Source organism: Enhydra lutris, unplaced genomic scaffold (genome assembly GCF_002288905.1).
Source record: "Enhydra lutris kenyoni isolate GAN:26980312 unplaced genomic scaffold, ASM228890v2 scaffoldscaffold5, whole genome shotgun sequence".
In the NCBI taxonomy this organism is placed as follows: domain Eukaryota; kingdom Metazoa; phylum Chordata; class Mammalia; order Carnivora; family Mustelidae; genus Enhydra; species Enhydra lutris.
The window spans coordinates 38,700,864-38,715,528 of record NW_019154089.1 but is presented as its reverse complement, the minus strand read 5'-3'; positions in this window follow the sequence as shown (position 1 = coordinate 38,715,528).

Genomic DNA, 14,665 nt, shown 5'->3' with positions numbered 1-14,665 from the left:
TCCTACTTTGTCTTCCTTCTTCCTATAGTCACCTGGAGCCAAATAAGGATGCGTTTTTCCTCTACCTGCAGATCCTCCTTCTAGTCAGCAAATAAGCCACATGGGCTGAAAGCTTGTCTAATTCCTAATCGTGCTCTAGGTATGGTTCTTGCTACATTAAATGGAGATAAAAGAATTGAGAAAGACTTTTTCTGTCACATATATGTGACTCTGAAGTTGTGTGCTGAAATCTCTTGTGTGTCTTTTTTTTTAAAGATTTATTTATTTATTTGAGAGAGACAGAAAGAGAGAGGGAGAAGCAGACTCCCCACTGAGCTGAGAGCCTGACATGGGGCTCGATTCCAGGACCCTGAGATCATGACCTGAGCCCGAAGGCAGATGCTTAACCAACTGAGCCACCCAGGAGCCCCTGAATTCTCTTGCTTTTAATGTCAGATGCTAACAAGCCTGAAAATGTTGATGAAACTCAAGGAAGTGAGTCTTGTACAAGATGATTGCAAATCTTGTTCCTGCTTCCCCATTTCATTTAGAGCAGGTGCTCCATACTTATTAAATGGATTTCTGGGACCCCAATAACTGGGTTTGACCAGAAAGTCACACACTAGGAAAGGCAAAAAAGGAAACTTCTGTTAAAATTATATCTTATTCCCAGTCTGTTTGGAGCTTAGAACCTCCCAAGATGTTGACTTATAAAATCAGATGTGCAGATGTGGAGGGTCATGATCTCCTCCACTCTCAAGGTCTTTATCAGCTGTGATGCCAAAATAGGTGTCATTGCTTAACTCTAAAAACTTAAAGTATCAGGGATGCAATTCTCTTTACAAAGAAATTCCATTGACTCTGACATCTTCCCAAGTTTGGACAGTGGATAGCCTGGAAATGATTGCGGAACACAGACAAGAAGCAGCTAGCTAGTCCCAGTCATTCCCCAAATCATCTCGGAGCTCATTAAACTACAGTCAACCTGAATAATCATGTGACTTGTTTACCTTTTCTCCTTTCAGAAAAGAGATAAAGTTAAACATAATTTTTCAGTCAGACGGTCTAAAGCAGACGTCTTCAAGAAAGACAAGAAGACCAAAGCCTTTTAAGATATTAGTGTCTATTATTCATTCTGGCATTATGATAACAAGGGAGCTGTGTTTTTTATTTTTATTTTATTTTATTTATTAAAGATTATTTATTTATTTGACAGAGAGAGAGAGAGAGATCACAAGTAGGCAGAAAGATAGGCAGAGAGAGGGGGAAGCAGGCTCCCCGCCAAGCAGAGAGCCCGACATGGAGCTTGATCCCAGGACCCTGAGATCATGACCCAAGCTGAAGGCAGAGGCTTAACCCACTGAGCCACCCAGGTGCCCCGGGAGCTGTGTTTTTTAAAAATATCGAAGTATACAATGTTGTGAAATCTTCGCAGTAACCCAATGAAGTAGTCACAATATTATTTTCCATTTGTAGATGAAGAAAATGAGGCTTGGAGAAGTTAAGTGGCTTAGTTAAGGTTCACAGGGAGGAAACGAGTCATAAATGGGGTCAGGCCTTGAGCCGAAACCTCTTAGGTCTATTTTCATTTCATATACACACTGTCAGTCCTCATGTCTAAATGTTATTCCTTCTGATTTCCAACATCTGCTGTGTTTTTTTTTTCTTTTTTTCTTTTTAAGACCATTTTGGCATGTTAATTGATCAGAGCCCAAACAAATGGATGGTGAGGATTTGCAGACTTCCATGACGTAGGACTTGGCTTATTAGTAATTTAAATCATGCTATAAAATAATCCCACTCCTACTCTATTGCTTTAAGCCATCTGCTTTGTGATGATCAGTGTTTCAACCTAATGAAAAAAATATTGAGTTAGAGGTCTTTTGTTTTGTTTTGGTTTTGACGATAACCTAATGACAGGGGTATTGCTGGGAGGCATTCACCACAAACTTCAAACTGGGTCACCTGCCTCATTTGTGTGCAGAGCAGACACCTGCGAAGGCTTGTCTTTCCAAGATCTTTGTCTGTAAGAGAACATGGGAATAGGAACATGAAGGGATTTTCTTCCCAATGAGCTCCATAGATCTACCAAGCCAGGAACAATATGGGAACAGGAAAATATAGCTGAAAACTCCTTTATGCCTTAGCCAATCTGGATTTGGTTTCTTTTTCTACATGACAGTTTGCAATAGTTCTTACAAACGTAAGTTGTTCAAAATCACAGACAAATTTAAAAAAGGAGAGGAGGAGGAGAAAGAGGAAGGAAGAAGAAGAGGTGTATTTCTGTCTTTAAACACTCTGAAAATCTTTTGTAGAATGAAAGACTCTTCAAACACTGAGCTGGGTTACACGTCATCCAACAACCATCCTCTCACTTTTCTTCTTATATGGCTTTATCCAGACTAGATATCCGTTAGTCCCTCCTGATATGTGTAACTCCCACAATAATTCATGGCTTTATTAATTTAAAACATAGCTACTAGCTTATATCTTCATTCCCGTGAAACTTAATTGAATTCTAGAATTGATAAATAAAGCCACCTAAACTCAACCGGCCACCCGTGAAAGTGCCTTCATAAACTTGAACATTATCAGACCAGAGCTATTTCTTCCATGCTCCTGCATCAGATCTGAGAGTGTCCCCCTCACTGAAATTTCTTAACATTACTCCATGGGCACTTTCCAATTAGCATGGCTTCTTAGGAACTTTAGCAAAAGTTTAAACATTTCAATGAAGCTTATTTATTATTTTTACCTATCACTAGAGATTAGCTTCAGCAATCACAATTCCCATTAGTCATAGAAGCCTGGTGGCGAATGCTCAGAGCGGGCTGAGAATAAGACAGTAAGTGTAAAGGTATTTTCAAAGCATAAATGGGGTTAGCCACAATACAAGTGTGAAACCAAACATGTCAGTTGGTCTCAAACATCTCTCTGACTTCCATTTTGTAATCCTGGTTTATGTGTTTACTCTGAGGACAATTGAGTAGCTATGAAGATCGAGAACTACTTTCTAAAGGGATGGGATCCAAAACTAATTGGTTTGGAAGAAGGAAGGTGGTCAGGACTATGGGTCATTAGTGATCAGTTGCCATATAAGTTTGGGGGTCCTGGGACTGAGCAAGGGGGAGGCCTAGGGAGCAGGAAGGGGTACGGCAGAGGGTAGGAGAGTTGTATCACTGTTCTTTCCAGGGTTAGCCTATGTCCTGTCTCCAGTCTTTGTTCCCATTACTAGTTTTTTTCTGGTCAGAACCAAAATGCAAAATGTCCACAAGCCCTGTGCTTGATGTCTCTTTCTGACTTAGGAGACTATTATCATATGGACCAAAAAACTGTTTTTCTTCGGGAAAACATTTCTAAGAATGCCCAGATCCTGCCTCTTACTGAGTGCACATGAAGAAAACTTCCTCTCCAGCAACTCAGCACCTTTTGACTTAAAGAGCCTTGAGGAATGACAAATCAGATGAGCACAACAGACAGCCCCTGCCGCGCCCCCCCACCCCATGCCGGGACTTTGGGGCCAGAGCAGGCCTTGCCTGGGGCATGCATTTTTCATCACCATCACGAATTTCAGTGGCGACTGTCAGACAATAGCAAGTTGAGAATCTAAGTAAACCTAGAGAGTACTTAGTCACAAGTTGGAATTTATAAGGCACGTTGGTATATTCCTGCTTTCAAAGTGGAATATAGGATAATAGATTAAGGACATGGTTTTCCTAACTGTTGGCCATAAGAGAACCTTGATGTTTAAGCTCCTAGTTAGTCATCAGGTGTAGAGAAATGAGCAATTAATCCTCACAATGGCATCTTTGAGAAGAACAATATACATTGTCATTTGGGAGGGAAAAAATTACATGATTTATATGTGTTTACAGTGCTTAGGCCCAATGTTGGATTGAATTTTTATAGATGCTATTATAATACTCTAATCATTGCATTTGATAGGAGGAGTATAGATTCATTCATAATTCAGGCATTTTAAGCATCTATTATTTACAGTGTAAATTATTACAGTTATAGCTTGGGAAGCTATAACAAATAGTATCAACTGGGTGCTTAAACAACAGAAATTTATTTTCTCACAGTTAAGGAGGCTGAAATTCCGAGATCGAGAGAACACCAATTCTGGTGAGACCTATCTTCCTGTTTTGCAGACAATCACCTTCTCACTGTGTCCTCAAGTGGTGAAGAGGGAGAGAGCAAATTCGGTGGTGTGTCCTCTTATACAGGCATTAATTCCATCAGACCAGAGGCCTCCCCTTCTTACCTCTAATCTGGATTATACCCTAAGGGGACCATCTTTAAATACCATCACCCTGGGGACTAGGGCTGCAAAATATAAATTTTAGGGGAACACAAACATTTAGTTCACAGCATAGAGCAACACGAGGCTCAAAAACGTGGTCACATGGAATAATGAGAAAAAAATTTTATATACTTAAAAACTTTAGAACCAAAAATTTATATTGTGTGTGTCTCCCTATTTTGTGACTCTAAAATCTACACTTCCAGAAATTAACCTAGAGATGGATTCAGACTTCACACACCTAAAAATGGAAGAAGAGAGTTATATATAAAAAGCACCATCTGCTTCATCAAGTAACTTAATATTTTGAAACTGAATCATCTCTAAATTATGATTAAAATTCAGTAGATAAAATGGATGACTAGACAGCTCAATATTTAAATAAAATTTAGACAATTACTTATTCTATTTCATCATCCTCATCTGTAAAATAAGGAGAATACATATCCTACCTATAGTAAAGTATTGATACTAGTCTTAAGGGAGTTGTTATAGTTAAAAAGGCTTGCCTGAATAAGTGAATGTTACTATGGTCTGATACTGCAAATATTTATGTAGTTGTAGGTGTCTGACACCCCGCCATATTCAAGAAATGCAAAATTAAGTAAAACATGAGTCTCTGCATTAAGGAGGTCACCATATGGTGGCAAAGATAAATCCATTCATTACTCTGAACAACTAATTAGGGTATGATGTAACAAATGTTATAATAAAGCTGTGTATAGGATACTAAGGAAAAACCACACACTGAGAATTTAATATTGGGCTGGGGAGCTCATCATTTGGCATGAAAATCTGACTGATCATTTGCTCAGAACTTCCACTTAGCTCCTAAATTTCTCACCAAGATTCTTCTTGTGTAGCCTGGATTAACTGCATTCATTTTGAAGCTCTACTATAGGATGCAATTAATATTTAGGACTGTTACATCATCTTGATAAATTGACTCCTTTATCATCAGCCTTCTTTATCCCTGGCAATGTTCTTTGCTACCTTGATATAGTCAGTCTAATAGCTTTCTGTGAATTTGTGTTATATGCTATATACTTTTCAATCCTTTTACTTCTAACCACTTCATATTTTTCTATTTAAAGTGGGTTTTCTTGTGGCCAGCATATAGGTGGATATTGCTTTATAAATCAGTGTAGCTATTATCTCTATCTTTTAAGTGGAGTGTTTAGATCACTTATAATTAGTGTAATTACTGATATGGTTGAGTTAAAATCTACCATCACATTATTTGTTTTCTCTTTGTTTCAGCTATTCTTTGTTCATTTTCCCCTCGTTTCATACCTTTTTGCATTGAATATTTTTAATAATTTAATTTTATCTTATTTGTTGGTTTATTAAGTATAATTCTTTGCTATGGTTACTTTAGGGCTTTGATTATACATTTTTATTACACATTTTAACTTTTTACAGTAACCCTTCAAGAGACATTATACATATTCACCATAATGAGAATGTAACAATATTATACTTCTGTTTCTCCTCTCCCAGGCTTTGTGCTATGATTTTCATGTATTTTATTTCTATATATGTTATAAACCCCACAGTGCATGATTATTATTTAAAGCAAAAATAAATACAATACATTGTTAACAACACATTGTTATTTTGCTTTAGAAAGTGGATTATTATTTTTTTTTCTTTTTGGGTTTTTTGGGTTTTTTTTTGTTTTTTGTTTTTGTGTTTTTTTTTTTTTAATTTTATTTTTTAAAAGTGGATTATTTTTTAAAGAAACTTAAATAATAAGAAAATCATCTTTATATTTATCCATGTAATGATAATTTCTGGTGCTCTTCATCCCTATATGTGAATCTATGCTTCTATCTGGTGTCATAAGGACTTCATTTCAAATTCCTTATAGTATAGATCTGCCGGTAAAAAATTCTTTCAGCTTTTATAGTGCAAAAAAAGTCTTTATTTTACCTTCGTTTTTGAAAGATATTTTCCCTGGATAAAAAAATTATAGGTTAATAGTATTTAAAAAAAATTTTTTTTAAAGATTTTATTTATTTATTTGACAGAGAAAGAGAGATCACAAGTAGGCAGACAGGCAGGCAGAGAGAGGGGGAAGCAGGCTCCCCACTGAGCAAGTCTTGTAGAGACTGAGATAATGACCTGAGCTGAAGGCAGAGGCTTAACCCACTGAGCCACCCACGCACCCAATAGTATTTTTTTTCCTTCAGTACTCTAAAGATGTTGCTCCACTGTCTTTTAGCTTACAGTGTTTCCAAAAAGAAATCTGATAATATCCTTATCTTTCTTCCTCTTTTTCTCTGGCTGCTTTTGTGATTTGCTATCTATCAGTTGATTTAAGTGAAGATCTCTGCATGTTTCATGGCTTGAGGTCTGTTGGGAGTTCTGGATATATGTGTTTATAGTTTTCATCAAATATGGGAAAGTATTGACCATTATTTCTTCAAATAGTTTTTAGCCTCACCACCATGACTCATTTGAGACAACGCTAATAAATACACATATATTTGGTTTCTTGAATTTGTCCCACAGTTGAATGATTCTCTGTTTATTTTGTTAAGTTGTCTTTCCCCTCTCTCTCTCCCTCTGCCCTCTGCTGTATCTTCAAGCCCATTAATCTTCTTCAATGTCTTCTGCAATGTTAATTCTGCTAGTAATCTCATCTGGTGTACTTGTTGTCTAAGCCATGGTAATTTTCATCTCTAGATTTTCAACTTGGGTCTTCTTTTTATATCTTCTATGTCTCTACTTAACACATTTAATCTCTCTCCCAGTTTCTTGAACATAAGGAATACTATCATAACTGCTTGAATGTCTTTGTTGATTAATTCTATCACCCATGTCATTTCTGGGTATTTTGATTGATTGATTTTTCTCCTCATTATGGGTCATATTTTCCTCTTTCTCTGTATGTCTGGTAACTTCTGATAGAATGTCAGAAGTTGTGAATTTGACCACATTGGCTGCTGGGTATTTTTGATTCCTGTAAATCTTATTGAGCTTTATTCTGAATGTAGTTAAATTACTTAGAAACAATGTAATCCTTCAAGTGTTGCTTTGAAGTTGTGCAGGACTGGACTGAAGCTGCCTTTAGCCTGAGGTCAATTTTTCCCCATTACTGAGGCAACATTCTTCATAGTTCTCTAATTCTATCTGAATTAGAGTTTTTCCTCTAGGGCCTTAGGGAACAGGCACTTTTCTCAGGCCCGTGTCAAGTCTGAGGACTATTCCTTCTAATCCTTTCAGGTGACTCTTTCTCTAGTCCTGGGTATTTTCTTCACATGCACACACTGGTTGACACTCAACTGCATACTTAAGGAGGACCCTCTCTCTTCAGCTCTCTTGGGTTTCAACTCTGTGAAGCTCTTTTCTTGCTGGCACTCCACATTGTAAACTCTAGCCATCTCTGTTTCCCTGGATTCTGAGCTCTGTCTCATTAACCCAGCAAAACAGTTGGGCTCTGCCTGGGTTCTTTATCCCTGTGCTCATGGAAAATTTTCTCATGTGGTAGCAAAGTTTCTGGGCAATCATCTAGTTAATCTCACTTCTTTCCCATCTCTCAGTGATCCTTCATTGCCTGACATCCAATGTCTTGAGCATTATTACTTCACACATTTGTTCAGACTTTTCCAGTTGTCTTGGGTAGGAGGGTAAATCTAGTTGCTGTTACTCTGTATTAATCAGAAATTGTAAGTCTTGTAGAATACATTGTAATCACTTCAATATAAAAGTCATCGTGGCAAACCTTAGCATGGAATTATAAAACAGAAAACTTGACTTTATTATACTGACCAAAGAATGTAAAATACCAAAAGGAAAAAGAAGTTAGCCTTCCTTCTCAACCTCTAAGCCTGTCCTACTGAGCAGCTGAGGGCCATCAACAAGTCTAAATGAAAAACTGATATTATAACTTCCTAAGAGTTGTGAATGAAAGTGCTGTGCAGTGTTGTTAAGGATTATCATTTTAGTTTTGGGAGGATAGCCAGGGACAACTGGTCTCCCTTTGTAACCCAAGAAGGACATAGTGGAAGGAGTCCCACATAGGAATATGCTCCAGAGATATTATCTCCGGCTACTACATAGACAGGGATGAAGCCCCTTTGGCCAGTTGGATTAGACTAAGCAGCCTCGAAAACTCCACCCTAATTGTTCTATCTTTATCGCAGGGACAAAGTCTACTAGCTTTCTTAACCACAAAGGCTTTTCAGTTTCTAGTTTGTGTTAAATTAACACCTTGCAAATTAGAGCTTCAGTTTGGAAAGTATTTTAAGCATACTGGGTACAACAAAGTATAGTTCCAGAATATCATTAATCATATGTGAGTGGGCCAGGTAGAACATTTGAAATTGATAACATACTTTCATGAATATTCCTCAGTCCACTATCCCAAGAACCTGATGTCTTCCTTACTTTGTATATGTTGACACTTGAGATAATCTCTAAAGTCGCTTTAAGCACCACCATTCTATTTTCCTCAGATATTTGCTAGTCTAATCAACTTATGAGGAACTGAAATAAAAAGAAGTGACATTTAAAAGAATCTGAGTGTGGAAAGAACATTGAATTTAAGAACCAGAAAGATTTTCTGAGAAAAAAATCTATATATCTGACAGGTAACCTTGGGACTTAACTTCTCTAGGTTTCATTACTATCTCTATTTTTTGGGTGAATACATCATCAGTCCAGACTCACCTGTGATGTGAGAATAAGTTCAATAAACACGAAAGCACATCGGAAGCATAAATTGCAATTTTCCAAGACCACCAAAGGCATTTCTAAAAGAACTAAAATGAAATATTTATTGAAGATTCTAAATGCCAGAAACATCCAAACAATATAAACATTCCAACTCAATTGTTTTTATAATTGCCCATGTAAAAAAAAAAATCACATAAAGGTAACAAGTGAAGGTGATTTGCTGTACTGTGTGGCTGTGGGAGATGTTCAGTGAGGTCACTGTGGCCAAATATATACCACAGAGCAGAAGATCACAGTAGCATCCTGTCCGTGATGTCACAACACAGTAATATTCATGATGAGACAGTTCTTCATCATTTCCATATCAGGCCTGTTGTAAAGTATTGGCTGCTATGGTACAACTGTTTATCGTGTGATGAACCATTTTCCTGTGATCATCATTCAGTTTCTGTACATTCTAAGTGAACGATCTTCAGGGAACCTTTTGACTGGGGTTTTTCTACCCTTTGTCAGCCACCCTCTACCCTCGGTTTTCCATCAAAGCAGAAATCTCCTAATTTTCAACTAGAAAGAGATCATGAAATGCATTTTGCATGTATTTTTTTCCCCCACCTCCACCCTCCTGACCAAGGAAAAGTTGCTGGAAAGAAAAGACAGGCGAATGCTCTCATGCAATTGTAACGATTGGTCTAAAGAAGAAAAAACTGAAAATCGTAGATGGTTTGATTGCTTTCTCTTCAGCTTGTTCATGAGGGAGGGATTCTGCTCTAGGGTTCGGGGGTGGGCCACACAGAGGACACCGCCCGCCGGAGACTGACGGCAGCCTGTTGTCCAGGGAAAGAAGGTACTCCCCCACCACAGCTGGGCAAGAATTGTCATCGGGAACTGAGAGAACAAGCAGGGGATATTGGAGGGCTGGGCAGGCTTGGCAGGAACAAGAGGTTGGAGGGACTCCTGGTTTTTTCAGGAAGATGAGATTGTTGGATTTGAATATTTCTGTAGCTGGCAGGGAACTGAAGCCCACTGCTCAGGGCTAAGCAGGCACGGTGCCTCGTCCCCATGATAAGGAGGGTTGTTTGGCTAGCGGACCTTATCTGAGGGGGCAGGGTGGGCAGGGAGCTGCAGTCAGACCATTCAAGGTCTTCCCAGTTTCCCAGGGCTGAGCAGGTCTGACACACTATAGAGATGATTGAGACCCACTGACCCAGGTGGGCAAGGAAGCTCCTTGTCTGTAAATTATGAGTCGTTGTTATAATCCATACCTCTTACCCCTACTCTTAAGTCAAACAAGAGGTCCTTTCAAAATTAGAGATAACAATTAGGAATGTTGGAAGCATTGTTGGGGCTGTTCCCCACCTTGCTCCCTTCTTTGGAAAAAGTAGAAAGGCCAGGGCTGTGCGATGGCCTGGAGCCTAAGGTTGCCCTATCTGCAGGAAAACATTCTTGTTAACTGTTGAGATATATGACTCAACATGGGACTCCCCGTGGGCTGGCCCACTGGAGTGTCTGGAACAAGGAAACAGAGTCTGTTGGTCTTGTCAGCCACTGGGAGCCATAACTTCGAAAAATAGAAGTCCAGTTGTGAGCACACTTAGTGAAAAATACAAAGTCTACAGTTAAATAAGGCATTTGTAACTGTTCATGGAAAAGAATTTTAGGGGAATGTATTGAGAATTGTTTTAATTGGAGATCCACATGAAGGAGATACAGGACATGCTATATTATAATAAAATTAGTAACATAATACCTGCGCTACTTACACACTCCGAATGAACTTGAAACAATGTGAATAAACGAAAATCTTTTTCCTGTGCACAAGAATAGTGATAGTGCCTTATTTTTTTTTTAATTTTAAATGTTAAATGATGACATTTCAAATATACAGCCAAGAGCTGAAAATATGAGCCGATACTCATGGACTGACCTCCCATATTAACAGATGGGAATATTTTGCATTATTTGCTTCAGAATCAATTTTCTGTCTTCTTAAGAAAAGATTTTAAGAAAACATGAAGGACAGATGGAGCACCCTCCTCCCATCCTAACCTCTCTCCCTAGGGGCAACCGCAATTCTGACCACTTACGTATGTTTAAACTTTTATTATATAGATATATCCAAAAATGATATATACCATATTTTGTGCATTATATATTTATATAAACATTAGAAATCACATGGTACATTTCTTTTTGTAACTTATTGTTCTTATCAAGATGCTTCAACTTCATTCATATTGGTATATGTAGATTGTCTGCTGCACTCTGAATTCTATAGAATTCTATAGTATTTCATTTATAAATCAGTTTATTTACTCATTGGCCTGCTGTGATATTGTGATTTATACCAAGAAATATAACTAATTTGTTGTGCCATGGGAAGGACTAAGACAGCTGAAATTTAGACCAGAGAGAAGAAATATTATTTAAATGTAAAAAGAGCAATTTAGTTTTCCCTGTGCCTTGTAGAATTATATTTTTCTTGTAGAATTATATCTTTCAAATTATATCTTTCAAATTTCCTTGTTTCAAGAGTGGCTTAAGGTGAGGCAGAACTGTCAATTGTCCCTGACATACATTTTCCTCTTTTTTCCTTAATAATAGATCCCACTTTTTTTTTTTTTTTTCTGGGCTCATAGCCTTTTGGAATGAGGTTGTGTAGCTAGGTATGGTGAGAAGACTAACTTCTACTAGAGTAGAAGATAAACTTTCTCAGAAGTTTTCTTAAAGTGAGGAAGAGAACTCTTCTTTATTCTCTTTTGCACTGGCTGGAATGCAGACACAGTGGCTGGAGCTTAAGCAACCATCTCGGGCCATGAGGCAATAGCCCATGCTGAGGATGGCATGGAAACAGAATAATTCTGGTTCCCTGATACTGTAGAACAAGGGTCAGCAAAATGTTTCTGTAAAGGGACAGATGACACATATCTCCAGCTTGGCAGACCATCCGGTCTCTGTCACAACTAGTCAGCAGTGTCATGTTAGAGGGGAAATAGCCATAGATAATATGCAATGAATGAGTTCCAATATGTTCAAATATGTGTTCCAATAAAACTTTGTTTACGGACAGTGAAACGGAATCGCTTATCATTTTCATATGTCATACAAAAGTAGACTTCTTTTGAATTATTTTCAACCATTAAAAAATATAAAGTGATTCTTAGGTCACGGGCTCGCAAAACAGGCAGCAGGTCAGCTTTGGTGCAGGGTCTGAATTGCCAACTTCTGCTATAGGACCTTGTAGTCTCAGATTGTTTATCTTTAGTCTTTGTTTACAGGAAAGGGACAGTTTATTTTGTTTTGTCTTTTGTTTTTAAGATGTATTTGAGAGTTATTTGAGAGAGAGAGAGAGTTTGCGAGGCCTGGGATGGGAGAGGTTAGTGGTGGAGGGTGAGGAAGAGGGGGAATCTCAAGCAGACTGTCTGCTGAGCCCGAGCCCGACGTGAGGCTCGATCTCTCAATCCTGAGATCATGACCTGAGCTGAAATCAAGTCGGACACTTAACCGACTAAGCCACCTAGGCGCCCCAGGAGAGAGACACTCTTGCTGTTTCTGGGAGATGGAGTTTGCTGTGACTCAGCAGAGCTAAATCCCGATAATAAGTAGATGCCACAGCCCCTAAGCTTCTTCACTCCCTACCCCATGACCCACAGTGGTCCTGCACCTGTTTCCCTCAAGACTTCCACTGACTCACCTTGGCTTCCTGTCCCGTTTCCCCTACGTTTCACTGGACTCCCCACAGGCGCACTTCCTTTATAATCATTCGTACAGGGACCTGTGTCAGGGTCTGCTTCTGGCAATCCAGCCTTTGCGGTGGTAGCTGTCATGGCTCGAAGAATCCTTTCCTCAGGCTTTCATAAAGAGCAGAAGCAGAAGGCTGCTCCTTAGAGAACCTAAAACCCAATGTTCTAGCGTGGCTCGTTCCTAGTGCAGCTTAATGGCTGAGAGCTGGGGCTCTGGAGCCTCCAAGTTAGCTTCTCTGAGCCCCGAGATTCCTTACCTGTAAAATGGAGCTAATATTCCATCCCATTTAGCGCACAATGAACACTCTTATAAAAGTTAATTATTATTGTCAATCATAACGTGTTGTTCAAGAGACGCAACCACTGCTACTTGTGAATTTCAACACAGCGTCTTCTTTGTAAAAGACAGAACAGCAAGTGGGACGTGCTCTGTGGGAAGGTGAAGAACTACGAGATGAGGGTTCTTTGTAGGGAATAGCTGAAGATCAGGACTTCTAAGTACAGTACAAATATAAAGTGAAAGACATAACCTGCTCTAAAACTTCAGCGACAAGTAAGGCAAATGGTTGCGCTCTGAAACCAGCCCCCCCCCCACCCCGGGCGTAATCCCGAACGGACCACCCACTGATTCGCGAGAGGCGTTACTAATTTACGCAATAGGGCTGCCAATGCTTCTCTGCTAAGGTGACTGGTCACGTTAAACAAAACTGCACAGAAAGCCCAAGTTACTCCCTATGCAGGACTTCGTATGTACCAGGCAACGGGCTATTATTATGCACAACCTGATTTCACAGACGAGAAGCAGGGAGATGCCAAACGGTGCTCGGGCACCTTGGCCCTGATGACGGATAGGGCAGTGGGGCCAGTTCCCAGAAAACCTTTTAGGGGTAATCACTGGTTCTTTCCTTGGCCATGGAATTCCACCCTCTTGGGTCAGTATGCTTGAAACCAACACCCCCGCCCCCAAACCCTCAATGGGGACCACAACGGAAATAAAAGACCTCGTTGCTGTTGAGAGCAGGGGAAACACAGGTCCTCTGACATGTTTTGCTCTGCTTGGTCCCAGCACGTCTGCATGGCAACCAGCGCCAGCCACACAGTCGGTCATAGGTATCCCTGCATGGCGGCCTGGAAGCTGCCAGTGTTTGTGTATTGCTCCTGGTGGAGATGGTGCTTGCCATAGCACAGAGCCCCTGTGTGGGGAAGGCAGACTGCCAGAATGCCAAGGGAACAGAGATCCCTTCTGTATGGCCATGAAACTCACCAAGGAGCCTTTCTGCTCTGCCTGGGGAGGGAGGAGAGAGGGAAAAAGGAGAAACCACACGCTCCAAGGGATTCAATCAATATTTGCAGTCTGCCTGACTCACGAACTTGGTCCGACCAAATAAGAGCTACCCTTATTTAAGTATTTAATAAATGATCGATAGCAGGATTGTATTTCCATGAGCTAGAGGGTTCCAACTTAGTGGCACAGATTTTTTTTTAATTCAAACTTTTTTTTTTTTTTTTTTTTTTTTGCCACATTCAGCAATTGCTATCAGATGCTGAATGTCTGTGGTCACACACTCAGCTTCCTGTTTATAAACGCGCTCTGTTTTCAGTGAGTCAGCGGTTTTTTTGTTCTGCAGAGGGGTATAACGGCCATGTCAGGCCAAGGAGGTCGGAAGAGCTTTGTGAAGGCTTAGGGACACGGGCCTCTGTGTTTCAGACCTCAAGGTTTGTATGTTTGTGGCCAAACACAGCTTAAAGTTACTCTGCCCAGTGATTTTGGTAGTCTCTTCTCTGGTTTCAAGCTGCGCTGTTGTCAGAGATAAACAAAACTAGATGCTAGTTAAAGTGATAAGGACAGATTTTAACCAGTACTAACTACTGCAGTAGGGAAGAGAGTTTGGTGTGAACTCAGCTTGACTAGATGTGTACAGAGGTGACAGGGTTTTTTGGGGAAAGAATGGGGGATGGG